General features: G+C 38.7%; 1 protein-coding gene across 1 annotated transcript in view; it reads left to right on the top strand.

The window, feature by feature from the left end:
• KRR1 (KRR1 small subunit processome component homolog) overlaps window positions 1-26,430 on the top strand; it is a 114,051-nt gene that overhangs the window by 55,565 nt on the left and 32,056 nt on the right. The window lies entirely within an intron of this gene.

Genomic DNA, 26,430 nt, shown 5'->3' with positions numbered 1-26,430 from the left:
AGTCCAGCCAGCCTGCTGGAGAGTCCACATGGAGGGGAACTAAGTCCACGTGGAGGGAAACTAGGGCACCCCAGCCCCAGGCCCTGGGTGACTGTCCTCTGGGGCCTGCCAGTCCCTAGTTGATCTGCCACCTGACACAAAATGTGAGTTTGTCCTGTAGATACTGCAGGGAGCAGGGACAAGCTGTCAAACCCAGAACTGTGAACAAATACATGGTGGTTGTTTTAAGCCACTGAGTTTTGGGATGGTTTGTTATGTAGCAATAGATACCTAAAAGAGATGCCTAAGAAGTCTCTACTCAAGAGGTGATGAGGCATTGTTGGAAGATTTTAGATAAGATAAGGACTTCAACAGATTTTTAGTTTAGAAATTCCATGGGGCGCCTGGGTGGCTCAGTCGGTTAAGCGTCCAACTTCGTTCAGGTCATGATCTCACTGTTTGTGGGTTTGAGCCCCGCGTTGGGCTCTGTGCTGACAGCTCAGAGCCTGGAGCCTGCTTCAGATTCTGTGTCTCATTCTCTCTCTGCCCCTCCCCCACTTATGCTCTCTCTCTGTCTCTCAAAAATAAATAAATATTAAAATTAAAAAAAAAAGAAGTCCCACCACAATGCCAATATAGAGAATACGCTGAATAGGATGCTTCTGAAAGCAGGTGGGGAAGATAGGAGCTATTAGGAGCAATAGTTACCTAAAACTTTAGGAGGCTTTGTAAGATAACACGAGAACAGCAAGGATAAAGCAACTTTCATTAGCGTGCAACCTCGGAAGGGTTTAATACTTGGCAGAAGCTTTCTTGAATTTCTTAATTTTTGAACAAGGAGCCTGCCTTTCTACCTTGCACTGAGCCCTGCAAATTATGCAGCCAGCCCTAAGGAAGGAACCAACAGTGACAGCTCCAGGCCTGCCATGTAAGTGTAAAACAGATCTGACACAGTATATTCTTGACTCTGGCAGCTTTGAATTGTACAAGGACCTAGGGTCAGTCTCCAAGTGAATGCCTGAGTCTCTCACTAGCAGGCAAGCTTTGATTCCTCCAGTGCTAACATCAGTGGCAGTTCCACACAATAGAAACACCAAGAATAAGACAAGCGTTTCTATTTTTCCCCTACTAAAAGCTACCTGAGTGACCTTAAATGAGTCAAGCTTCTCCAGCTTCCTCATTCATGAAATAAGGCAATAATCCTGTCTCTACCCAGCTCACAGGATTGTGACAATTAAGCAGACATCTGAATGAAGCACTTTAAATTCCCCACAAAGGAATGCCTTCTGCTAAACAGAAGTACTAAAAATAATTCTAGTAACAATAATCGTCATGCAGTGTCCTCAACCCAGGTCCTTTATAGTCTTCAAAATACGCAGAATCAAAATGCCTGATACTTTTCTGAGAGATAAAGAGAAGAGAGTAAAGACAGTAAATAGATAAGCATTTGGTCGGGCTGGAAATATGTTACCATGGTATAAACTCCTTTGTGTTTATCTACACTGTCTCATAGTTTAAATTTCTGCATCCATCCATTCATTCATTAAACATTTATTGAACACACTGTATTATGTACCAGACACCATGCTAGGTGCAAGGAAAGAGAAATCAGTAAGAGTTCTGCCCTTAAGAAACTCACAATATATAAACTGGTGATTGATGACAAAAAGGGTGGGGGGCGCCTGGGTGGCTCAGTCGGTTGGGCATCCACCTTTGTCTCAGGTCCTGATCTCACAGCTCGTGAGTTTGGGCCCCTCATCGGGCTCTGTGCTGATAGCTCAGAGCCTAGAGCCAGCTTCAGATTCTGTGTCTCCCTCTCTCTCTGCCCCTCTCCCATTCTCGCTCTGTTTCTGTCTCTCAAAAATAAATAAACATTAAAAAAATTGGAAAAAAAAAAACTAAAGGATAATGTGCCCGTGTTGTAACAGAGTCATAAACCAAGTGCTAGTGGAACACACAGAAAGACAGTTTGTAGTGGATGAAGGAGAGAACCCAGGGCTTCCCTGAGGAAGTAATATTAAGTTGCTAGGAATTAACTTTGGTGTGTCCAGAAAAAATAGAAGCAATATAAAATGAATTTTCAAGATTGGAAAATAAATCCAAAATTTGAAAATAATAGCACACTGATAATGCCTTATACATTTGAGTATCTTTTTTTTTTTTTTTTTTTTTTTTTTTTTTACCACCATATTGTTTTTGTTCTCTGAAAAACCATTCTGGGTTCATTGCGTATTTCTTCATGATTTGATACCAGATTGCTGTGTGAAGTTGGCAGTTCATCCAGACATCAATGAATATTTTGAGTTTCTTAAACCTCTGAGCCTCAGTTTCTTCTAAAACTGAAAGATTTAGAAATAGATAATACATAAAAGATTTAAAATTTTTAATAGACTGATTTTTAAATGAATATGTCAGGACCTACACTTGTGAAATGTTAGAAATTTCAATAACGGCTACTCTGGGGAACTATACTTATATTCCAGTGGTGTTAGTATTGTTCGAAATGTTTTGCAGCTATACTTAATGATTTGAAAACCTCAGTGGGAGTAGTCAAGGAATATGGGAAAATTTCTCCCTAAGATAAAAAAAAAAAAATTCCTTTGGAGATAGGAAGTGAGAATTTGCATCAGAGGTCTATCTCTCTGGACCTCAGTTTCTTTATAACCAGGTCCATAAACAGGTACCCTGCCTAGCCTAAAAAACCATGGGAAGGTGTGAATGCTAAGGTTATGTGAAATTGTTACCGTAAAACATAATACAAATATCTTCCTTGGAGGATGAGCTTAATTTCATACCTGAGCCAAAAGTCATTCAGAGTAAATGCCAGTTAAATAAAGCAGAGACTATTTTGGATCTTAAATGAGCAGTGATTTTTGAGACTGATTTTTTTCTTCAATTTGTACGTAGGTTCTGAAGGTAACCCAGTGAGAAGACTCGAGAAAGTACAGAAGACTTCCTTGTTAGTCTGAAGTGATAGTATCTTAAGATGACTGCTCTTAAACATAACCAGTTTAAGAACAACTATAGTCCCAATACTAGAGTCATGCCTTAAAGTGTCTTTTATGCGTGCTTTCTAAAAAGGACCGATGGCAAAGATTGGTGCTGTAACTCATTTTCACAAAAGAGTGAGCACAAGGATCATTGTAATGAACTTTAACCATTTAAAAAGTGCTTTGCATAAATCATCTCATTTGAGCCTAATAACAACACGGCATGGGATATTTTAATTTTATTCTCAGCTTACAGATAAGGAAATTGAGGATTATCTGTAAAATGATACAGGGCCAGTTGTTAACCTTCATGAGCCTTAAATTAGTCACAGGGCAGAGTTTCAGTTCCACAAATCCCAAATCTGAAGTCCTCCCGTATTCACACACATATTTAGACTACTAGACATCTTCATTTCACTGATGAATTTATTAAAGCTATGTCAAGCTTGTCTGGATGTCTGGAACTTTCTGAACAGCCGCATTTTCTCGCCCCCTTGAGATGCCAGTGATCTGGGTTCGTGACATGTTTTAACTCATTGGGAAGGATCTGTTTCCTATCCTAAGGTTTCACCTGGTGGCCATGTGGCATATTGACGAATGGATCCTTTTGCGGAGGTCTGTGGCACGGCCAGAAACAGAGGTTCGACTTGCCCAGTGCCCAACCTCTTTCTTCCATCATGCTAAGCTCTGGCCTTGAAACGAGGCGCCAGTAGTTACTGCCCACACCACAGGCTAAAAAAGTCAATGAGGCTCCTAACAGACTTCCGGGCCCCGACTGCAATTCATCCTTCTCTGGGCTGCTAGCTTCACCTATAAACTCTCTTGTCTTCCCTTCCACCCTCATTCACTTCCTCCTTTTGTCACACACTCTAAGTGTCCACAGATGTCAAGTGCAGAAAAAGACATGTGGTGTTAATGCTTTAGTGCTGGCACAAAGGTACTTCCTGAAGAAGATATGGCCCCTCGCAGAGCTGTTTTGTAGGCTGCCCATCTATATTTATCACTGCCCAGTGCTGATTCTTGATTCAAATAGCCTCACAACTTTTGATCTGGCACGATGCCACCCAGGATATCAGTCAACGGGCCATCTAGCCGTATCAAGTGCGGCTGTTACAGGCAGGAATCCTAGCCAGGAATTTCTAAACTGCTGTCTGTGAAGAGGTTCTATGCATTTTGGCTGGCGAAAACTTCCAAAAATAAAAACTAGATACCATGGCCATTTGTTTGGACTTTGTGGAAGAATTATTAGTCATCGGGGGAAGGGACAGGATGGCAGAGAAAACAGCATGAAATTAAATCTAATTAATCACCCTGACAGGCAGACAAGAACTGAGCCCACTCTTTCCAGAACAATGGTCGGAAATCTAGGAAATGGGAGAGAAAAGCATTTAGCCTTCCCAAATTGCATTTATTTCTTCGGAAATTAGAAAGCCCCGGTGAAAACAAGTGCATGGAAAGGAAGCAGTGTGGTAATCAGAGGAGTGTGTACGTTCTTAGAATTTAGATAGAAGAGGGTCCGAGTGAAATTTGTTTCAGTCTTTGTAATTTATTTACTCCAGATGATGTTTGCTAATTTAGACCTTCCTGGTGGGGGAGCAAATTCACTGCTCCTTCAAGTTGGAGCTGTGAGTGGCTTTGAGGGTTACAATCCTTTGAAGGTTGTAAGGTCTCTCATGAGGTAGGGGAGTCGGGGGCGGGGGGGGGATGGTATATAATTTTTTAGCAGCAGAGACATTTGAGCTAAACCACACTGAAGTTAATCCCTGCTTTCCTAATGGAAAAGTTTTCCTTCTCTATGCCTGTTTCCCCGTCTGCTAAGAAGCGATGCTAGTGATACGTCGTCATAAGATTTTTGTGAAGGATAAATACAAAATTAGACATAAAGAGCTGCCTGGCAGTTACTAAGGTCTCAATAAATACTAATGAATATCTAATTGATCCGCTATACACATGGCTCTCATAGGCTAGGGGGTTTTGTCTTTGCCTAGAAAAATATTCTTGCGGCCTTTTTGTGCCTGCTTTCTTTTTCCTGGTCTCCCAGTGCTGTGCTGAAGACAGTTTGCATTGGCTCATGAGAGCCGACTGTCACATTTTTTTAAAAAAATTTTTTTAACGTTTATTCATTTTTGAGATAGAGAGAGACAGAGCATGAACAGGGGAGGGGCAGAGAGAGAGGGAGACACAGAATCCAAAACAGGCTCCAGGCTCCGAGCTGTCAGCACAGAGCCCGACGCGGGGCTCAAACTCATGGACCGCGAGATCATGACCTGAGCCGAAGTCGGACGCCCAACCAACTGAGCCACCCAGGCGCCCCCCGACTGTCACATTTTTGGGACTTTTGAGATACGGTTAATAAATGCTGCCAATGTTAAACGATGGGTGAAACGAAACATAGGATTAAAATTTTATATTTAAAAAAAGTTGATGAATACTCAAAACTCATCACTTTCTAATTCTTTTACTGCATTTTACTGTTATCTGTCTTCTGGGGGTCATTTATGTCTTTTTTTTTTTAAGTTTATTTATTTTGAGAGAAGAGAGAGAGTGGAGGAGGGGCAGAAAGAGAGAGAGAGAGAGAGAGAAAGAGAGAGAGAATCCCAAGCAGGCTCCACACTGTAAACACGGAGTTGGATGTGGGGCCCGAACTCAGGAGCTGAGAGATCGTGACCTGAGCTGAAATCAAGAGTCGGACGATTAACCAGCTGACCCACCTGGATGCTCCCATTTATGTCTATTTTATCTCTATGGCAAAAGTGATACATCATGGTGAGCTACCATTCATCTCTTCCCTAGTTGTGTTCAATGACGCCGTTCTATTGGCTTGAAAAGGGCCAAGTGGCTTGAAAATGGACAACCCCCTAATGACTTTGGTAGGCCATCACCCTACAGAAATAGGCAAATACTATACTTCATGACTTTTTTTCCACACTGCCAGTCATAAAACACTTACCAGCACATAACTGACTCTGACCATGCAACTATGCAACCCAGTTTAAACAAAGAATTAGTCACTGATTTCAATGGTTACTTTGAAATTTAGTTGTTTCCAAAGGAGGGGGTATTTACGTTCATATAACCTAAATTGAACCGCTTCCTATTGTATTATATTAAGTCTATTTCATTTATTTAATTATCGAGGCCCAGATGAATTTCAGGTTTTGACATTTTTGGTTGCTGTCTGTGAAACCACCCCCAAATTCTTAAAATCTGGTTTTTTTTTCTTCAGAGCCCAGTACCACATGTGTCTTTCACATATTAGGTATTTCATAAATGTTGTTGAAAGAATGAAATATATCGCAGGCATTACTTTATCTTGATTAGTTCTACACACAGAAAACTTGGATTAATTTTATGTGAGGACTTATAAAAACTAATTCTGATAAACATTATGCTCTGTAGGGCCCACTTCTCAAAGCATGAGGCAAACGTGCTACATATTCTAGTCTGATTCTTTTCATGAAGTAAAAAAATGGGTCAAACAATAAAACTTCCATTTTTAGTGAAAATGTAATTTCTGTAAACATGCCGGTTAATAAATTTTTAAATAGGCATTCATTGATTAAACATTTGATTTCTTACTGGCTGTTTTTTAAGTATCTGAAAGTTTGCCAATTCTGGATTTGGGTGAGTTATGAAAAATCCTAGAATTATTAGTGTTGTCTCCAATTATGTGGAGATAGGTTTTTAAATAAAAATATTAGTAGATATGGTGCATCACTGCTGCTTTGTTTTTAAGAGAAGTATTCAACCCAGTCCCTGGCACAGACTGAGAATGGAGTGAAATAGAGGAAAGAGAATGAGATTTACATTTGGAAGACATGAGTTCAAGTTCTGCTCATCACTTACGGGCTGTGACATTGGGCCAACAGCAGTTAACCATCTGTAAAGTTAACATAACAGGTATATTAACGTACCATGAGGTGTTGTGAGGATGATTTAAGGGAGTCTGGCATACAGGAGGTTTTTCAACACCTACTGATTTACTATGGTATCTAATTTACGTTTATTAATTAAGTAAATCCAGATCAGCTGATTATTAAGGAGTCTCAGTATATGCAAGTGAAGAAATCCAGAAGACCAGATGTCTTTGGAATAACTAGCCTCCTTAGTTTTTTCTGAATAAAAATATTTGTACTTTCATTCAATAATCTGATATCTCCAGGTTGCTTTTTTTTCTCCTCAGAAATTGCCCACTATTTACAAAAATAAATTTTAGGGGCGCCTGGATGGCGAGTCGGTTGAGCGTCCGACTTCAGCTCAGGTCATGATCTCATGATTCGTGGGTTCGAGCCCCGTGTCCGGCTCACTGCTGCCTGCAAAGAACCTGCTTCAGATTCTGTTTCCCTCCCCATCTCACGCACCAATGTGCACTCTCTCTCTCTCTCCCTCTCAAAAATAAATAAATATTTAAAAAACAAATACAGATTTTAGATTCTGTTCTGTCTGAACTCCTTTACCTGACCTCCAAAGTCCTCCAAAATCCGTCTTCACTCTGCTTTTGTCTGCTCTGGTGAACCAGCCCAGGCGCTCCACTCTGGTCAAGGCCAGTCCGTACTATTCTTTGATGCAGCCATGTTTTTGATTTCCTCTCTTCCTTACCCAGTATGTCATCCTATCTACTCTTCCACATGGGAAGATAATGATAATCATCTCAGTGAGAATCATTCTTCCTTTTTTCAAGCCTTCTTGGTGGTCTTCTTTATACCATCAGGGTTCGCTATTGAGTCCCTGACCTTTGAATCCCCCAGTTTCTTATTTACAACACCTCTCATTAGTGCACTGGTTTTTCATCCAATTGATAAGAATATATTTAACTTCCCACCTAGAGGGTGAACTTGATAGTCTCACTTTTCAGTAACTCCCTCCTTATCACACAGTACCTAGTACTGTGCTAGGCAAACAATGCACGTTAAATCTTTACTGGTGTCTAAAGTGGTGTTCGTTTGTTTTTGTTTTTGTTTTTGTTTTTCCCCCCAGCTATTTTTTTTTCTTCCCTTACCTTTTTTTAGAGTTGAAAGACAAATTTCAGGCTGAGAGTCCAATGTTCCGGAAATATTGGCTTTTATTTAATATAAAACAGCAAACCTCTGGCTGTTTACTAGATAAAAATAACAGAAAGTCCCTAAATACTTGATGAAAGTACATGAAGCATGATATTTTTCTTACTAATGAGTAAAGGGTATTTAGTTTTTTCTTATACAAAATTTTACATGAAAGCCAATCTAAGACCAAGATTGATAAGTCAAGGGTAATTTTATATCTACACAATTGGCTCTTTTTATAAACAATTGGCCTTTTTTTTTTTTTTTAAGAGAGAGAGTGTGTGTGAACAGGGGAAGGGGAGAGAGAGAGAGAGAGAAAGAATCCTAAGCAGTCTCCATGCTCAGCATTGAGCCCAAAGCTGGGTTAGATGCCATGAAGTATGAGATCATGACCTGAGTCTAAATCAAGAATCATTTGGGCACTCAACTGACTGAGCCACGCAGGTGCCTCTGGACATATATATTTTTTTAATTTTTTTAATGTTTTATTTATTTTTGAGAGAGAGAGAGAGAGAGAGTCAGAGGGCGAGTCGGGGCGGGGCAGAGAGCGAGGGAGTCACAGAATCTGAAACAGGCTCCAGGCTCTGAGCTGTCAGCACAGAGCCTGATGCGGAGCTCAAACCCATGAACTGTGAGATCATGACCTTATCTCAGTCAAACGCTTAACCTACTGAGCCACCCAGGCACCCCTGGACATATTTTTAATTTACTCAGAAACTTTTTGCGTTTGAGCCTTTGAACTTGAGCAATTGAACTTTTGAACTTCAGCAATTTTCACTTAAATGAAAAAAAAAAAAAGAATATATCTTTAGTAAACAGGAAATTTTAAATTCCAGATTTTTTTCTACTCAATTCCTCATGATAAATTATGGGGTTCTAGGATAAAATTGGGAGAGCTCGTTAATGTTCATCAACTTATATTTAATTACACCTAGTCTCTTCCTTCCTAGTTGAGTTACTGTTCAGGCCCCTCAGGTTCTATTCAGTTTAGGCTGCATGGAATTCATTCCCCTTTCATCCCATCCCCTCACCTCCAATCCAAAGAGAGCCAGAAGGAAGAGCTAGAAGAAAGGAAAACAAGAAAATAATTAGAAATTTCCTTTCTAACTGGCCTCTTATTTCTTTTTTCCCTCCTCTTTCTCTCTACTAAGGCTAAAATAATTCTTAGAGAAGTGCTATGAGTTAGTACCTTTTTTGGAGTCTAGCTTGCATATTCAAAAACAATGCAATTAAAGGATAAATGTAAAGAACTAAAGTAGACACAAAGTCATGCAGATACAAGTTGGCTTTAAAAAGTGTAAAAAGACAGGGAAAAACACTGATCTTTAAGATCATACAACTCTGATATGATAACAGGAGATGTATAGCCTATGGTTCAACTATGTCCCATTTTGCTCCAAAGACTGTGGTCTGCTGCTTATAACTTCACGAACCAAGACACGTATCACATTCATAAAAGTTTATCCAAGATTGAAAAACAGTTTGTAGAAGAGATTGTTAGGAAACAGGGAATTTGGAATAATAAAAATTCAGCAGGCTTACAACATGTAAATTTTTTCATAGCAGATGGAGAGGGCATCTTTAATTGATAATCCCCCTGGTGTTTACAGAATTAGAGCAGGGATAACCACTTGCACTTTGCATACTTTAATTATTCTGTCTTGATCTGATCAGAAAATCATGAGCTTGTCCTTTTATAAACATGAGGATTACACAGAAGCCAGTAAGTACTCTCAATGGGGATGTCCAGTGAAACTTAATAGAATGCAGTTCTGTTACTATCATTTCTGCTTGTTAATTTGTTCTCTCAAAGCCCCGTATTTGTATGTTTTGCTTTGCACTAAAAATAAACGAAGTCAAACTGCTTCAGACCAGTCAGTAATTGTAAGCACCTAAATGAAATAATAAAAGAGTCCCACTATTAAAAGTTCTCCCTCTGTCTTATTCTCCTTAATTTTGTTTTTCCACTTGCCTCTTTAAAAAAATCAAATGCTCTTCTCCTTTCTAAATTGCTTTGGCTTCATTCCTATTTCCTGCCAATTCCCTATTTTAAAATGAAGTTTCTGGCCCATTTAGAAGTAAATTTGGCTTACTGACTATTTCTATGCCTGCCTATGTAAATTTAGTACAGCAACTCAAATGGAGGCGCTTAACATTTTTGAAGAAAATTAGAACAGGAAGAGCCCTTTAAAGTCATCTAGAGCCCCTTCATTTTACTTGTAAATAGAAAATGAAGCAAATCTCTTTTCTCTCCCATCAAATAAAGACTGATACACAGAAAGACCTTGGCTGCAAATGTAATCAGACTTTTGCAACAGACCCCCTCAAAGCTTGAGCTGGGTCTCTGTGCCGGGGTAAGAGCGTCCATTAGAAACCTGTGGTTCAGACTCCGGTTGTTTGGTTTCCAGTCTCCTGCTCTCTTTAGTTCTCACAGACAGTTTCAGAATCCATTACACTTTGTTCAAAAAGGATTGCTCATTCATAAGAAGCGTAAGCGTCATACTTGGGGCACCTTGGTGGCTCAGTCAGTTGAGCGTCTGACTCTTGGTTTTGGCTCAGGTTATAATCCTAGGGTCATGGACTTGAGTCCACATTGGATTCCACGCTGAGCTTGCTTAAGATTCTCTCTCTCTCCCTCTGCTCCTCTCCCGAGCTTTCATATACCCTGTCTCTCTCTTTGTGTGTGTCTCTCTCTCAAAAAAGAAAAAGAAAAAGAAAAAAAGCATCATGCTTAAATATTATGAAGGAAAAGAAAACTATCTTAAAATCTTAAAATATCACTTACTGCTTTCTTTTTTGCCTAAAAGGAACATGTCAGAAAAAAAAGGGTTTATTTATTTTTCTGTCACTCTTTTCTATAATTCAATACATGTTTCAAGTAAAAAAAAAAACGTTAGTTTCATTTATAAGACATTTGGGGAATACAACAAGGGATTAAGTTGACCTCTGGTATGTAGTTGAATTCCATAAATAGTAGTTTCTAATAAGGGGGAACAAAAACATGAGCTGTCCCATTTATGAGTACCTTTGATCTGTTTATGAGAACGAAGCTTCAATTCTGCTGTCTTCCTGATAGCAGGACCATGAACTCTGTCAGAATCTGCTCAGATTTCACATATTTTTTTGCTTATTCGATATATTTTTCTTGAAGAAAACACGTATTCCTTCTGTTAGTAAGTCATACTAATCAGATCTGTTTTACTCCCCGTGAGTATATAAGAGAGCAATGTCACCTTCAACCAGCCACCTCTGAGCCATGGGCTCTTCCATGGGTTCTCTTCAAACGAATCATCACTTTATTCTCTCTTTTTTTAAAAAATATTTATTTATTAAGAGAGAGAGAGTCAGTGAGAGAATCCCAAGCAGGCTCCAGTGCAGAGCCCTACTCAGGGCTCGATCTCACGAACAAATCGTGAGATCATGACCTGAGCCAAAACCAAGAGGGATGCTTAATCCACTGAGTCACCCACGTGTCCCATCACTTTCTTCTCTTAATGTGGGTCATAAATTCACTAAACTCCTTATCGTAATATGTGTTGATGGTTTAAGCAACCTCAGTTCATTTCATTGAATTGTCTGACTTTTCTGCTTTCCACTAAGTAGAACAGAATGTCTTAGTAGATAGACACAGAAACTCTGGCAACTTAATAAACAAAATCAAGCAAACAAACAAACAAACAAACAGCTGTGATTAGGCCCTGAACTCAGATATTTTGCACTGATGAAGGAGATTGCTAATATTTCTAAGGACATCGTCACTTAAGAAACACTATATATATTGCATCAAATTTATCCTTATATACACTCATTAGCGTCTCCCAGCACCCCCCCTCCTGTTATGTTTAATGTGGTCTAAGATGCTCTTATAGTTTTAAATGGATAGGTCAGGAAATGCATAGAAACATTTTAGCCTTACAGAACATGGAGATGCTTTTAAGGTCATAGGAGTTTTTTTCTTACTTAAAGAAACAAAACTTCTTCAAACAATGATCCATCAAATCAAAGGGTGGTTCTCTTAAAAATCGTTCCTATTAAAGACTTCTTTACCAGTCACTGCATATCACACGGGTGCTAATAAAATGGACCTTGCCTAATGAACAGCTGTTATTATTGGTTAAGCTGATTGAAATAAGAGAGAATTATGGCCAGCTGCAAAACACATTCATGAGTGGTGAGAGAAACTAGCAGCTGGTATTCCGCTTGCTATAAATATTTTTAATTAAAATTTGCCTCCTGGTTTTCAATTTGTGTAATAGTAGGGATTTTTAGTTACTTACTTTCCGGGTAAAGGGATGTCTTTCTCTTCAAGAGAGCTTTTTAACTCTTCTATTAACAATAGCTATTAACAATAATGGTGGCACCCTGCTGGCTGGTAGGAAAATGAGATGCATGATGAAATTCTTATTCTTTTCTAGAACTATCTGTGCTTAAGAATTTCAAGTTTTGTTTGTTTGCGGCCAATGCCTATTTCTACAGAGTCCCAGCTACCCATCAGTTCTTATTAAGAGTGAAGACAGTGAATTGATGTATCTCAGAAGTATCAAAATGGGACCTGTATTAGAAACATAAGACATACACACATTTTCTTATGGAAATTCTGTGTTTTGACTTTTAGGACTCTCCTCCTGATACTTCCCTTTTATCTCATCATCCATTTGTTCTCAAACACTGGTGCTCTCCAGAATTTGGATCCCAGGTTACTTCTACTCTGCATCCTGTCCTCAGATATATTTGGCTTCTCTGTGGTATTGATCGTATCTATATATTAATGATGCAGAAATCTCAGTCTCGAGCCCTTCCTTCTCTCCTGGGCATTAAGGTTGTACATCTGGATTCCCCTAGCCACTTAAAGCTCATTAGTTTCCCCACATCTTCTCTCCTTCTGTCTTCTAATCTCAGTTAGTAGCACCATTATCCCAAAGATATATAGATATAGATATAGATATAGATATAGATATAGATATAGATATAATGGAATATTACTCAGTGATCAAAAAAATGAAATCTTGCTATTTGCAATGACATGGATGGAGCTAGAGTGTATATTGCTAAGTGAAATAAGTCTGAGAACGGAAAATGCCATATGATTTCACTTATATGTGGAATTTAACAAACAAAACAAACAGGCAAAAGGAAAAAAATTAGAGAGAGAGAGAGAGAGAGAAAGAGAGAGAGAGAGAGAAAAACCAAGAAACAGACTCTTAACTATAGAGAACAAACTGTTACCAGAGGAGAGGGGAGTTGGGGGATGGGTTAAATAGATGATGGGGATTAAGGAGTCCACTTGTTGTGATGATCAGAGGGTGATGTATGGACGTGTTGAATTACTATATTGTATACCTGAAACTAATATAGCACTGTATGTTAACTAGCTAGAATTAAAATAAAAACTTAAAAAATAAAATAAAATAAAATAAAATAAAATAAAATAAAATAAAATAAAATAAATAAACAGCACCACTGTCCCCTACTGAAGCCAAAAGCCTTGGAGTCACTTGAGACTTCTTTTTACCCTTACGTTCTTGACTACATATTATTAGTCTCCAAACCCTGATGATTTTACTTCCTAAATATTTCTCAGCTCTCCTCCCTCTACCTTCATCTCTAATGCTATAGCCCTTTATCTGGACTGGGAATGTTCTTGCCTAGAATGGTAGGATAACCTTCTAACTTGTCTTCTTATTCCTAGATTTGACCTTTCAAATTTTTCATCTATCTAAAATGAAATCAGACCACATCCCTCCCCTGCTTATCATTTTTAATGGCTTTCCACCATCCTCAGGATAAATTTTGAAGTTTTTAGCATGACATTCAAGGTATTCCCTGATTTGGCCCCAACCTATCTTTCTGCCACTCCTCACTTCAACTCCAAGCTGAATAGTTCTGAATGTTTCTACTATTTCACTCATTAGCCCTCAAAACTGTAGCTTAAATATGACATTCGGTGAAGCCTTGCACAGAATCACCCACCTCCCTATGATTCCATGACTCTTGATCATGTATGTACCTCTAGGGTAACATATATCAAAATACAGTATAATCATTTGTTTACATGTTTATATCTCTGATTAGGTCATTCTTTAATCAGGGACAGTGTCATTGATTCTCATGTTTCCACAGTCAGGGGCATGTGGACACTTAAATGTTGTATGATATAAAAAAGATGGATTTTAAATAATTCATTAGATCAATATCCTTAGGAGTCTGTACATTAAATTATACAATTGAGGAAATCAGAATTTTTTTTAAAACACCCATTACTTCTATCTTAATGAGATGGGCACTTTATTAGTGAAAGTGGGAGATCTTGTCTATCTCTTATTTACAAATAATATTCAACTCAAACCACTTATTCTCCTGCAAAATAATGACATGTTGCAAGCACTCCTTATTAATGTGCTTAATTTGCCTCCAGTGACCTAAGACTTATGTTTCAAGTATCTTCCTAAGATGAATAGCTGTTATAACACATGATCATAACAATAAACTTTCTAACATTTATTTATGAAGAAACTTTATTTGAGCCTTTTTTAGTGAAGAAATCAGGACTTAGAAATGGTCCTATGGGTCTAAACAGTCATTAGTAAGCCCGTGTTTGAGGATCTGCTTGCTTATTTAAGTTATCTTAGCACTATGGGAGAAATACAACAAGTTTCACGAGAGGGAAAGTTTTATATAGTCTAAGTTTCTGTGTATTCAAGAAGTAATCAAACTAGGTCTATCAATAATGCAGTCCAACCTAGTGTACATAGGTGGCTCAGTCAGTTAAGCATCCAACTTCGGCTCAGGTCATGATCTCATGGTTCGTGAGTTCGAGCCCTGCATCGTGCTCTCTGCTGTCATAATAGACCCTGCTTCAGATACTCTGTCTCCCTCTCTCTGCCCCTCCCCTGCACTCTTTCTTTCTCTCAAAAATAAACATTTTTAAAAATTTAATTAAAATAGATGGAAATGCTAGACAAAATATAACACAACATAAAGACAAGTGTGTACACACACACACACACACACACACACACACAAATAAATGGCTATTATTTTTTATTGAAAGGGAAATCCTAAATCAGCAGAAAGGAAGAGAAAATTTACAGCCAGTGTGACATTTTTCTAATCTAATATGGGTATAGGAATTACTGATGCCCAAGTGAGGAGAGCAAATTTGGTCTTTGTGAATTAAAATATTGTTACTGAGATGCCTTTACATATATATGGCACGTTGGAAAGGCTGTCAGATGAGTGACAATAAAGTTTGTCTTGTCCTAAAGTTGAGTGGGAAAAAAAGCTTTATTAGGAAATCTGTCTTATTTTTCCTTCCCTTCCCCTATGTTCATCTGTTAAGTTTCTCAAATTCCATATATGAGTGAAATCATATGATATTTATCTTTCTCTGACTGACTTATTTCACTTAGCACAATACCCTCTAGTTCCATCCACGTTATTGCAAATAGCAAGATTTCATTTTTTCCCATTGCCGAGTAGTATTCCATTGTATATATATACATACATACATACATGTATATATATATATACATATATATGTATATATATATATATATACTACATCTCTTTTATCCATTCATCAGTCAATGGACATTTGGGATCTTTCCATAATTTGGCTATTGTTGATACTTCTGCTATAAACATTGGGGTGCATGTGCCCCTTTGAATCAGCATTTTTGGGGGACAAACCATAAGAGAGTCTTAAATACAGAGAACAGAGTGTTGCTGGGGGGGGTGGGGATGGGTTAAATGGGTGATGGGCATTAAGGAGGGCACTTTTCAGGATGAGCAGTTGGTGTCATGTGTAAGAGATGAATCACCAGGTTCTACCCCTAAAGCCCAAACTACACTGTATGTTAACTAACTTGTATTTAAATTAAAAAAAATAAAAAACGGGATGCTCAGTTAAATTGGAATTTCAGATAAACAATGAATCACTATTTTTTTTTATTTTTTTTTCAACATTTATTTATTTTTGGGACAGAGAGAGACAGAGCATGAACGGGGGAGGGACAGAGAGAGAGGGAGACACAGAATCGGAAACAGGCTCCAGGCTCTGAGCCATCAGCCCAGAGCCCGACGCGGGGCTCGAACTCACGGACCGCGAGATCGTGACCTGGCTGAAGTCGGACACTTAACCGACTGCGCCACCCAAGCGCCCCTGAATCACTATTTATTATAAGTCAGTCCCTAGTAAAACTCCCAGTACTGCACAGGACACACTTGTACTGAAAAATGATTCGTTGTTTGTCTGAAATTCAAAAGTAATGGGGCAGTGTATTTTTATTTGTAAAATTTAGCAACCCTATCCCAAGGACATATTTGCTTGGAATGATTTAAAAGGGAGATTGAGATTTCAAATAGATTCAGTATTTAAATGTAAAATAAATAAATAAAGAAAGATTTGAGAGGAAAAAAAGAAAATCTAAAAGGCTGGGGAGTATTCAGATGCGGAATCCAGTTGTATATTTCTAGCTTTGTGCAAGATTCTTTAGGTTGAAAAATAATGGTGAGGAAATTCTGGACCAATGAACACCTTGAGGCAACTAGTAGGAGCTTTATACCAATAGTTCAAAACATAGAATGTTCAGGACTCCTACAGCAAAAAAAAAAAAAAAAAAAAAATCCTCAGTCAAAAATGAGTTCATTGGGTGCCTGGGTGGCTCAGTCAGTTAAGCATCCAACTTGGCTCAGGTCATGATTTCATAGTTTGTGGGTTCAAGCCCTGCGTCAGGCTCTGTGCTGACAGCTCAGAGCCTGGAGCCCACTTCAGATCTCTGTCTCCCTCTCTCTTTCTGCCCCTCTCCTGCTTGTGTGCTTTCTCTCTCTCTCTCTCTCTCTCTCTCTCTCTCTCTCTCTCTCTCTCTGTCAAACTAAATAAATAAGCAACAACAACAACAAAAAAAAGAAAATGAGTTCACAATAGGAAAAATTACTACACAGATAATATTTGTTATGAGGGAAAGTTAGTAGACATAACTATTTGGAGAATTAACACTCTATAAGAACTTGAGCTAAAAGAACAATCTGAAAAAGACTATAAAATAAATGTTTAATGCATTCAAAAGATAAAAAGACTAGAAACCAAGAAAAAAGGATACCTGAAAGAGAGAAGACAAATTAAAAAACAAACTGTGTAGAAATTATATAGCTAAAGGGGAAACGGTGAATTGAAAGGCAGTTCCAAGGAAATCACTTAGAATGAAGCATAGAGACATATAGAGATACCAAATATCAAAGAGTGGTTAAGAGAAATGAAGGCCACAGTGAGATCAATAAAGCTTTAATGGGAATTGCAAAAAGAAAAGAAAGAGTGGGGAATAGATAATATTTAAGAATAAAACAGATGAAGATGTTCAGTGTTAATGAAAACATGAGTTTACAGACTGAAAACACACAGGTCTTATGTATAATAAGAAAAAACTCATTGATAGATACATTGCTAATTATAGAAAACTACAAAATTTCAAAGACAAAGAAAAATATTTAAAACCAACAAGAAGAAAAAGCATAGATTACCTACAGAGAAACAATTACTAAATTAATAGTCATATTTCTATTAGGAATAATAAAGCAGAAAGAAAACTGAATAATATCCATAGAATACTGATAGAACGTGAACTCAGAATTCTATATCCAAAGGAATTTCTTCAAGAGTGAAAATAAAGACATCACATAAAGAAGGCTAGGGGAGGGGCGCCTGGGTGGCGCAGTCGGTTAAGCGTCCGACTTCAGCCAGGTCACGATCTCGCGGTCTGTGAGTTCGAGCCCCGCGTCGGGCTCTGGGCTGATGGCTCAGAGCCTGGAGCCTGTTTCTGATTCTGTGTCTCCCTCTCTCCCTGCCCCTCCCCCGTTCATGCTCTGTCTCTCTCTGTCTCAAAAATAAATAAACGTTGAAAAAAAAAATTAAAAAAAAAAAAAGAAGGCTAGGGGATTGAGTACTCACACCCCCACACTGAAAGAATTACTCAGTATATAAAGATATATATATATATATATATATATATATATATATATATATATATAAAGATATATTTCAATGAGAAAGTAAGTAAATCCATAGAGTGAGAGGGGCAGTAGTGAGCAAAGAAATGTATAAACATGTAATTCAATCTAAATAGGTATTGACTATTTTATTTTATTTTATTTTATTTTATTTTATTTTATTTTATTTTATTGCTTATTCATCTTTGAGAGAGAGAGAGAGAGAGAGAGAGAGAGACAGAGTGTGAGAAGTTAAGGGGCAGAGAAAGAGGGAGATACAGAATTTAAAGCAGGCTCCAGGCTCTGAGCTGTCAGCATAGATCCAGATGCTGAGCTCAAACCCACAAACTGTGAGATCATGACCTGAGCCGAAGTCGGACGCTCAACCGACTGAGCCACCCAGGTGCCCCAGTATTGACTTTAAAATAAACATATATGGATGCATGTGTGTGTTATATTTGATTAATTTGAGGATATTTAAAAACAATATGTGATACTTCTATGCAGCATTATACTGAATGTCCAAACCATCAGGGTAAGAAAAAAAATTAAATGTTAAGGATTAAAAAGAAAGAAACAAAACCACCATTATACAGAGACTACATTCTTGATTATGTTAAAATCCCATGAGAATCCACAACTAAAATTATAAATTAATAAGAGTATCCACATATGCTGTTTCAAAGGGGCACATGCACCCCAATGTTTAGCAGTGCTATCAACAATAGCCAAAGTATTGGAAAAACCCCAAATATCCATCAATGGATGAGTGGATAAAGAATACGTGGTGTATATGTGCAATGGAGTATTACTCAGCAATCAAAAAGAATGAAATCTTGCCATTTGCAACAACCTGGATGGAACTAGAGTGTATTATGCTAAATGAAATTAGTCAGAGAAAGACAAATATCATATCACTTTACTCATATGTGGAATTTAAGACACAAACATATGAACATAAGGGAAGGAAGCAAAAATAACATAAAAACAGGGAGGGGGACAAAAATAAGAGACTCTTAAATATAGAAAACAAACTGAAGGTTGCTGGAGGGATTGTGGGTGGGGGGATGGGCTAAATGGGCAAGGGACATTAAGGAGGCAAGGGACACTTGTTGGGATGAGCCCTAGGTGTTATATGTAAAGGGATGTATCACTGGATAATACTCCTGAAATCATTATTGCACTATATGCTAACTAACTTGGATATAAATTAAAATAATAATAATAATAATTAATAAATAAATAAACAAATAAATTAGTTAATAAGAGTATCCTGAATGCTTGCTACATAAAATATTAGTATATAATGATCAATTACATTTTAAATTACCTACAATTCAGAAAATGTAACTTTAAAAGATATCACTTTAGGGGCGCCTGAGTGGTACAGTCGGTTAAGTGTCCAACTATTGATCTCGGCTCAGGTCATGATCTCACAGTTTGTGAGTTAGAGCCCTCCATCGGGCTCTGCGCTGATGGTGCAGAGCCTGTGGGATTCTCTCTCTCCTTCTTTCAGTCCCTCCCCAGCTTGTGTGCGTGCGTGCACTCTCTCTCTCTCACTCTGTCTCTAAATCAATAAACTAAAAAAATTAAAATAATAAAAAAATAAAAGATATCATTTTAAAAAGAACACAATTTCTAGATACTTAGGAAAACCTACAAAAATGTTCAGAAGTGTATGAAATGTTATGGAAAGACATTACAGAAGACATAAATAAGTGGGGAGATTATATCATGCTTATGGATAGAAAAAGTCAGTATCATATAGGTATCAGCTTTTGCCAAATTAATTTTAAATCATGTGACACCTGGGTGGCTCAGTCGGTTAAGCATCCAACTTCGGCTCAGGTCATGATCTCACGGTTTGTGAGTTGGAGCCCCACATCAGGCTCTGTGCTGACAGCTCAGATCCTGGAACCTGCTTTGTATTCTGTGTCTCCCTCTCTGCTCATCCCCTGCTCATGCTCTGTCTCTGTCTCTCTCAAAAATAAATAAACATTTAAAAAAATTTTTTAAAAATTAATTTTAAATCAAATCCCAATCCCAGTAGCTGTGTGTTTGTTTGTGTATGTGCATGTGTGTGTGTATAACTAGATAAATTATTTTAAACATCTCATTAGCAAAGGGACAAGAATGACTCAAGCAAATTTTTAAAAGGACAAGATGCAGAACATCTTCCTACTAGATATCAATACTACTTTTAAAAAAGCATGGTGTTCGTACAGGGATAGATATAAATAAACCAATGAAACAGACTAGAAAGCCCATATTGGAAACTTTAAAGTAAGTTTCTGTTTAGATTTTATTTAATTGTGAAATATTTTAAACATACAAAAAGGTATAGGAAAAACATAATAGTCACCTAGTACCCACTAACTAAAATATTATAGAGAATACAATTGCAGAGCCACCAGAAATGACAGTTTAATCATTTGTCCTGGGACAACTGGTTTTCCACTTGTAAATAATATAATTGATTCCCACGTTAGACCACACACAAAAATCAATTAAGGTGAATTAAAACAAAAATGTAAAACTAAAACCCTGAACACCTTAGGGGAAAAGATGAGACGATTTTATAATCATATTTTATGAAGAAGAGAAAAAATTTTAAACAAGACACAAAAATTAAAAATCATAGAGTTTTATAAATTAGATTGTATTAAAATTTTAAATGTCTATTCATTAAAGGACACCAATAAAATGAAAAGAGAAGCTACCTACGGTGAGAAGTTGTTTGCAACACAATACCATTTTATGACTATTCTATTGATGAAATTTAAAGGCTGGGTATTAAACTTGGTGAGAATGTGAAGAAAAGGGAATAATTATGCATAGCAATTTGGTAATACAGTAAAACCTTGGTCTGTGAGCATAATTTGTTTTGGAAACATGCTTGTAATCCAAAGCACTTGTATATCAAAGTGAACTTCCCAATAAGAAATAATGGACTCAGATGAGTTGTTACATAACCCAAAAATATTCATGTAAAAATGATTAAAATGCTGTAATAAGATACAAGACAATAAAGAAAATGCAAAATATAAAGAAAAATAAACAAATTAGCCTGCACTTAACCTTTGAAAACCTTGTGGCTGGTGTGAGGGAGAGAAGAGAGAGGAGGGTTATTGGGTAGGACAATTGACACTACCACTAATGGAATCACTACTATCTATTAGTTCCATGGACTCTTTTTCTTTTAGTGTGACTTTAACAAGGAACAATGGCACTTGCTTTTGCCTCTTTTTGAGGATTTTACACAAATGTGACATTGCATTGTCGTTAAACGGATTCATCGCTCGTACAGCTACAGCCTTATTCGGATGGTGCTTTTCTACAAAATTTTGCACTGTTTCCCTTATTTTACACATCTCCCTAATCTCATTTGAAGTGAGGGATTCCTCTGACTTTTTTTTCCTCCTCCTCTGCAGACGAGATCTCCTCCACAACCTCTTGCTGTTGCTCACAATACAGATCCATCAGTTTGTCACTGGTCAGCTCCCAGCCATGTTTCTCCACCAGCTCTTGAATGTCCTCCTCATTCGCCTCCAGTCCATCGTCTTCCCCAAGTACACAATTTCATGGACAACTGGTAGCTCCTGTTCATGAGCAAGCCCCTCTAAGTCATGTCCAAGAATGCAATCAGACCACAGTTTTCTCCAAGCAGAATTGAGGGTTCTCTTGCTGACCCCATTCCAGGCTTTACTGCAGACCTTGAGACAGTTCTCGTTGTGGAAATGATTTTTCCAAAACTCTCAGAGGGTAAGGTTTGTTCCTTTGGTCACCTCAAAGCATTGCTTAAATAGTGATTTGGTGTAAAGCTTTTTTTTTTTTTAATTTTTTTTTCAACGTTTATTTATTTTTGGGACACAGAGAGACAGAGCATGAACGGGGGAGGGGCAGAGAGAGAGGGAGACACAGAATCAGAAACAGGCTCCAGGCTCTGAGCCATCAGCCCAGAGCCCGACTCGGGCTCGAACTCACGGAGTGCGAGATCGTGACCTGGCTGAAGTCGGATGCTTAACTGACTGCGCCACCCAGGCACCCCTGGTGTAAAGCTTTTTAAAGTTGAAAATGACCTGCTGATCCATGGGCTGGAGGATTGGGGTGGTGTTGGGAGGAAGGAACTTGACCTTAATGAACTCGAATTCCTCCAGTAAGTCATCCCCAAGGCCTGGAGCATGAGCAGGAGCATTATCCATGACCAGCAAGGCTTTGAGTGCCAGATTCTTTTCTAAGAGGTATTTCTTCACTGCAGGACCAAAGACCTCTTTGATCCACTCAACAAACAAGATACGAGGGGCGCCTGGGTGGCACAGTCAGTTAAGCGTCTGACTTCAGCCAGGTCACGATCTCGCGGTCCGTGAGTTCGAGCCCCGCATCAGGCTCTGGGCTGATGGCTCAGAGCCTGGAGCCTGTTTCCGATTCTGTGTCTCCCTCTCTCTCTGCCCCTCCCCCATTCATGCTCTGTCTCTCTCTGTCCCAAAAATAAATAAACGTTGAAAAAAAAAAAAAGAAAAAAAAAAGATACGAGTGACCCAAGCTTTGCTGTTGGACCTCCACATAATGTTTAACTGGGTCTTCTGTACCTTGCATTTCTTGAAGGCTCGTGATTCTTGGAATGATACATGAGCAGCGGCTTGACTTTGAAGTCCCAGCTTGCATTAGCACAAACCAAGAGACTGAAATGGTCTTTCACTGCCTTGTGACCGGGCATTGCATTCTCTTCTTCTGTAATGTAGGTCCTCTTTGGCATCTTTTTCCAAAAAAACCCCATCCCATCACAGTTAAAAACTTCCTCCATGAGGTAACACTCAGAAACCATAAGCTTCTGGAACTCAGTAACAAATGCCTCAGCTGCCTTAGCATCTGAACTTGCAGCCTCTCCATGCCTCACAACACTATGGATGCCGCTTCACCTCTTAAAGTTATCCAACCATTCCCTGCTTGCCTTGAAGCCTTCTTTGTTTTCTGTTGATGTGCCTGGCCGTTCACTTATGAGGTTGGTGCACAAGGCCTTTGCCTTCTTGCAGACAAAGTTCTCAGTCACAGTATCACCTGCTAGTTGTTGCTCATTTATCCAAAGCAGGAGCACCTTTTCAACATCTTCCAGAACACGTGGCCGTTGCTTTGATACTCTCGTGACTCCTTTTGCTGCATCTAGCCCCCTTATTCTTCTTTCTTCTTTAAAATTGTGCAGATGGCCAACATAGACTACTTATAAAATCTTGCAGTTTCGGCCACTCTCATAGCTCATTCATACTTCTCAATGATTTCCTTCTTAACCTCTACTGTAATCAGCTCCTTCTTCCTACTGCCTTTCCTTTCAAACTTCTTCTGCATGGGGGCCATTGTATATGCTTGCTTAGATGTTGACTACAGTACAGCATTAATAAACTTGTCATATACTGTATTTAATGTAACTGGCAATAGGAAGTAGAGGAAAGAGTCTATATATGCAGGCAGCCCGACCTAGAATGAAGCAAAGCATTCCTAAGCTTACTTTTGTATGGAAGAGCAAAGGAGTGTCCATAGGTGCTTTGAAGTGACAAAAAATAAAATAATGCCAGTTGTGGGCACCTTCCAATGTTCTGAAAAACCACCAATTTCTGCCAAATACTGTGGCAAAAAAAATTATTCTTCTAAAATATTCTTATTCCTTAATCTGGACATGTTACATACATTACCCGTGTGTTAAAGCTATGCTTGGTACAAAACTTTGATCACTGAAAGGATGAAACCATGTTTTCAGTCCTGATGCACATCTACATCCCTGTGTGATGCTTTCTGTGAAGATGATGGGGATTCAGAAAATGGACAGGATAGAAGTTAAAATAGGTGGCAGATAAATCTAGTCTCTTAATAAATTGAATCACTGAAAATGTCAAAGGGCACAGACATAAATTATTGTTATTAGCCAAATCAGCATAAAGCACAGAGTTGTGGATGCCAGAACTGAATTTATGTTTGGAGAGAGTTCAGTTACTTTTTTTTTTTTTTTAAATGAGGATTCAGGGGAAGGAATGGAAAGCAGGGGCATTTCAATGATTGTTGTCTCCCTCAGTCATCCTTCAGTGCCCCTTGTTTAACATGGAGGCCAGCAGCCTTGAATGCACATGCTAAAGGGATAACCACCTGCTAAGGACTGATGGGCTTTTCCTATTCACTCACCATAAACTAGATTTAGGAGTTTCTTTCTGTGGGACAGATAAGTGCCTCAAAGGTGGCGACGGCACAACTGATTAAAGACATAGTGTGGCTGAATAACGCTTGAGGCTGCCTTGGTTCTCTGCCATGTAACACAAGACTCTCAGGCCTCCTGGATCCCCTCCTCTGCAGCCCTTGTCTCTCTCACAGCATCTGGTAAAGAAAACTACAAGGCCCTCTGGATTCCCCCACTCCCAGCCTGTGTTTACTTCTGGGATGGCCCTTACCACTTGTCACATAGCGTGTGTCTTTGGAGCTCTCTGTTTATGGATTTAGGGCTCCCTTAGGGAAGCATATGCACATAACTTGCTCAACGTAGACCTACAGTGTTTGAGAAAATATACCTGTTAAATGGATACTATAAAAAAGAAATTAGAGGATCGTATATGAAAAGTTCTTATCTATTCTAATTTAGTGATCCTGGGAGACACTTACACACATACAAACACACAATGTGAGTGAACATATTTTTGAAAAATCTTTTTTATATCAATGTCTCTGTTACATTCTCCCCTAAATCAATGTAGCATTCTATATTTCTTTCTTAAACTGTTCTAAATGGTGACAAAACTTAGTTAAGGATGAAAGTGAATTTTGTAATTAGCTAAGAACCACATGGAGTTCATTTTAATCAAAACATAGCACAGCAATCACATGGTTAATTAAAACCTCATACTTAGAAGATAAAATGCTATGAAAAAAACAAAATAATTTTTTTAAGTAGGCTTCACGCCAAACATGGCACTTGAATTCACGACCCTGAGATTTAGAGTTGTGTGCCCTACCAACTGGGCCAGCCAGGTGGCCCCAAAACAAAATGATTTTATACCACCCAAACACATATAAGCATATTCTGATCAACTTCAGGATCCTGCTAATTACAGGATTAATTATATATGGTCAGCATTATTATTAGAAGTTGATCAGTAGGATGACATTCATCTATGAGAAACAAAAACCCAGTAAACATTTAAAATACCAACTTTCATGTAGATTGTACACAGTTGAGACAGCATCTCTAAAATGTCAGCAGATAATTAAATTTATTTTCTTTTGCTCCATCAACCTTAGTGATAACTTTCATCCTTATGGTTTCATGATGGCTGCTATACTTCCAGTCATCACAGGCATGTTCCAAGCAGGAAGAATGGAAGAAAGCAAAGCAGCAAAAAGCCCTCTTAGTCTCAAAGGCCTTCCACCTACATGTCATAGGCCACAACTGAGCTATATAGCTACGCTGAGCTGAGAGAAAGGCTGGGAGTTGAACATATTCATTGTCTAGCCTCAATACTAGAAGAGGAAAGGGTTGGGAAAGGTATTGAAAGACCCATACTGCAGCATCAACTATGGAAGGTTTTTGCATATTTATCTTGAAAACTATGGAAAACATGTGAATGTTTCTACATCTCTGTAACTCATCCCTCATTTTGGTTATGAAGTTTCTAAGAAGAATAATTTGGGGGTTTTGCTAATCCACTTGGTTACCTCAGAGAGGAAATGATAGGATGTAACCTTTTGAGGTGGCACTTTGGGGGCATGTGACAGCTCACTATGAACCAGAAGACAGTAGTATTCACCACCCAGCTTGGTGCACACACAAAAAAGGGGGCCTTTGGGAAACGCGAAGTAAGACCATGTGGTATATACCACCCAGACCTTACTCACAGGGTATTTCCAGTGGAAGTGAGTGAGCATCTCAGGATTCTGAATTGGAGCTTCACAGCTGCCACTTTAGGAATGTTCACATTGGTCTACGGCCATACCACCCTGAACGCGCCCGATCTCGTCTGATCTCGGAAGCTAAGCAGGGTCGGGCCTGGTTAGTACTTGGATGGGAGGAATGTTCACATTGTTTGCACTTAGTCCCCAAGAAGTCCTCAAATTATTTTTTCAGAGAAAGCCCTTGATAATGCCATTTGGGATTGGGGAGACTTGAATAAAATGTTAGCACCTTACCAATGGCCGGTGTGGTGTCTCGCCAATGAGATGGGGGCCCCCAAGTGTAAGACAATGATCTGGTGGAAGCCAGGGGCATGGGCAGTGGAAGGATTCACCTGAGGCAGAACAGAGGAGGTAGAAATCAGTTGAATACACCGCAAGGGAGCAGTGGACAGGACAGCAGAGGAGAGACTGCATTGAGGCAGAGGGTGGGGGCTGCATTTAAAGTGAGAAGGTGAGGGGCGCCTGGGTGGTGCAGTCGGTTAAGCGTCCGACTTCAGCCAGGTCAC

This window comes from Felis catus, chromosome B4, assembly GCF_018350175.1.
Source record: "Felis catus isolate Fca126 chromosome B4, F.catus_Fca126_mat1.0, whole genome shotgun sequence".
Classification (NCBI taxonomy): Eukaryota; Metazoa; Chordata; class Mammalia; order Carnivora; family Felidae; genus Felis; species Felis catus.
Note: the sequence above shows the minus strand (reverse complement) of the source record. Positions and strands in the feature narration are given on the sequence as shown.